We start from the raw sequence: 3,586 nt of genomic DNA, 5'->3' as shown, positions 1-3,586 counted from the left end.
AAAAAAAAAAAAAGAAACATCTTTTCAGAAGTCCTGGCCTCCCACCCTGACTCCCTTACATTGTTTTAATTCTTCATGCTCAGTGTCTTCATCAAATATTTTTGAAGTGGGTTTTAATTTTGTTACTTTGTTGTGCTTTTTCTGTCAAGGTTATTTGATCTCATCTCCGACTTAGATTACTTCTCAGGTTGAATTGAACACAACCTTTGCCCGGTGAAACAGACAGCGTTCTTGCTTATGGGAAGTGTAAGCTTATGGGCCATGCAACCCTTCTTGTTGAAAGTTCTATTCTGAAATACATATGATGTGTCCTCAAACATATAATACCCTCCTTCCCTCTTCTCCAGGCTCGTGTGTTGTAGCAGACATAAATCCTTTTGGTGCGTCATTCCAATCTCACATTTTCTCACCCCCACAGAGCCCTTTGTCCCCTCTAAGAGGCCCTGAAATAATAATAAAACAGATAAATGAGATAAATAATGAATGATAAAATAATAAAAATGATAAATAATAAAAAAAGAGATACAATGATCGAGAGGCCATGGAATAATAAAAAACACAACCGGAAATGGCTGAGCTACAGCGTGTTCTGTTTTGCTGCCGTGTTGAGGCCATGGATACAGGTGGGCATGGCAGCTCTGAGGGAGCCACCTGAGGAGTGGCCAACTCAGCAGCTTCTCTCCTTTACGCCCCTTGTTACCAGCAGTGGAGACAGCGTGGGCTTCCCAGCTCTGCCATGTCCTTGCTGCATAACTTCAGCAAGTTGGGCAAGCTTTCTGAGTCTCGGTTTTCTCAGCCAGTCCTGCTCACCCGGCAGGCTCCGTGGGGGTGGGGTTGTGCCTGTGGTGCTCAGCACTGTCTTCTTAAGCGCCTAGCAGATAACAGGTATTTGGCACGTTTCTGCTACATGAAGGAACGGAATAAGGATACTGTCACTGCTGTTGCTGGATCGTGGTGAGGACTAAATGGGAAATTGTAAATAAAAGCCTAGAGTGTTTTAGATGTGCATGACACAGTAGCTCTTCCATTGCCAGATGCCTTCCTTCAGTGTCAGCACGGGGAAAGGATCCAGATGTTGCACGGAAGAGCCCCTTGTTCTGCAGATGAGTAAACGGAGCCTCAGATTTGTAGATTTGTTCATTTGTGCATTCATTCATTTCACATAGAGGGGACTATCAAGACGGAAAGTCTCCATGCTTATGAAGCTTACATTCTAGTGGGAGGAGACAGTAAATGAGTAGACAAATATATAAACAAGAATCGTGTCACATACTAACACAGTGCTATGGCGAGCAAGAACACAGGGGAGTGTAATGGAGGGGGGCTGGGAATGGGGGGTTACACTGGATGGGGGAACTAGGTGTGGCCTCCCTGTAGAGGAGGCATAGGATATAAAAGTGGACCTGAATGACCAGAGGGAGAGAGTCGTACCAAACTCAGGAGCAAGAGTGTTCTAGAACACTGCCTTTCGGGTGTTTGCTCTCATTGGTCTTTTTTGCAGGAAGGGGGGACATGACTTTTATTTTGACATAATTTCAGATGTACAGGAAAATCCCAAGCATAGTACAAGGAACTCTCATCACTAATTGTTTGTTTTGCCTCATTCTCTGTCCTCTCTCTCTAAATATACAATATACACATCACACACACATGCACACACACACACTTTTCACAGAAACATTTGAGAGTGCACAGTGCGAACATACTGGCCTTTCATTCTATACTTCAGTGTGTGCTTCCTAAGAACAAGAACATTAGCTTACATAACCACAGTCCATATCTAATCTACAGTGCATGGTTAAATGGTATCAATTGCTCCAACAATAACCTTTTTAAATTGCACATATTTTTCCAGGCTAACGGTCACATATTACACTGAGACCTCGTGTTTCTTTAGTTTTCTTTAGTCTGGAACAGTTCCTTAGCCATTCTTTGTCTTTCTTGACCCTGACATTTTTAAAAGAGTGCAGGCCAGTTATTCTGTGGGATGTCCTTTCATTTGGGTTTGCTGATATTTCCTGAGGACTAGATTCAGGTGACACTTTTGTGGCAGGAACACCACAGAAGTGACGTTGTGTCCCCCTCAGTGCATCACAGCAGGAGGCATGTGGTGCTGTTTGTCCCTATGTTGGGGACATTAATGTCAGTTAATTGGTTTAGGTGGTCTCCTCCAGGTTTCTCCACGAAAAAATTGCCTTTTCCCCCTTTTTAACGAATGAGTAATTTGTGGGGAGGCACTTTTAGAATATAAGTGCTCTGATCCTCAATAATTTTAGCATACTCCATCTTCTACAACTTATTAGTTGCCATTGTACTGTAAGGAAGAGCTTTTCCTTCTCCCCCATTTACTTTATTTATTTATGTATGTATTTATTTATTTATATTTATTTTTTTGACACAGTATCTTGCTCTGTCATCCAAGTTGGAGGGCAGTGGTGCAATCACAGTACCCTGCAGCCTTGACCTCCTGGATCCTCCCACCCAGCCTCCTGAGTAGCTGGGACTACAAGGGTACCACCACGCCCAGCTAATTTTTTGATTTTTTGTAGAGACAGTATTGCACTATGTTGCCCAGGCTGGTCTCAAACTCCTGGGCTCAAGCGATCCTCCAGCCTCAGCCTCCCAAAGTACTGGGATTTCAGGCATGAGCCACCATGCCTGACCCTACCCATTTATTTATATAATCATATAATTCTTTACATAACTATGAACTCATGGCTTTTTATTTTATTTACTAGGTTATAATCCACTGCTATCAGACCACCTCAGATTTGACCAATGAGAGCCCTTCAGACTGGGTTCTGTGTCTTTGTGACATAGCCCCACCATTCTTCAGTCATTTCCTTGCCTTCTGGCACAATAAGATGTTTTGGGCTCCTCTGGTACTTTCCCTGCCCCAGCCCTGGAATCAGCCCTTTCTCCAATAAGCCTGGTTCTTTTGGTGTTAAAAGATATTTAGAATTCAAGATCTGGGTGCTGGGTGGGTTCCTGCCGCCAGGTGTCTTACCACTTCCAGGATCTCTCTGGGGACAGAGCTAGAAAGCTCCTTGAACTCTGATGTGCATATGAGTGACTAGGAATATTGGTGAACTGCAGATCCTCATTCACTGGGTCAGATCTGCCTGTGGGGGTGCATTGTAGAAGACTCTGCCTGTCTCACAAGCTTCCAGGGCATGCAGATGATACTGGTCCACAAGGCTCATCTTGAGCACCAAGTATGTAGGACAATGGTTCTCCAAAGTTGGTGTGCTTGGGAGTCACCTGGAGGGCTTGGTAAAATACATATTCCTGGGCCCTACTCCTAAAGTTTCCACTTCAATAACCTTGGGCTAGGACCTGAGAATCTGCATTTCTAACAAGTTCCCAGGTGATCCTGGTCTTGCTGATCTGAGACCACACCTTGGGAACCACAAGATCTAGGATACTGGTTCTTAAAAGTGACTACACATTGGAATTCTTGGGGAGGTTTTTTTCTGTTTTTGTTTTAAAAATGGATCTTGGCCGGGCGCGGTGGCTCATGCCTGTAATCCCAGCACTTTGGGAGGCCGAGACGGGCGGATCACGAGGTCAGGAGATCGAGACCATC

Source organism: Colobus angolensis, unplaced genomic scaffold, assembly GCF_000951035.1.
Source record: "Colobus angolensis palliatus isolate OR3802 unplaced genomic scaffold, Cang.pa_1.0 Scaffold31, whole genome shotgun sequence".
Taxonomy (NCBI): Eukaryota; Metazoa; Chordata; class Mammalia; order Primates; family Cercopithecidae; genus Colobus; species Colobus angolensis.
Note: the sequence above shows the minus strand (reverse complement) of the source record.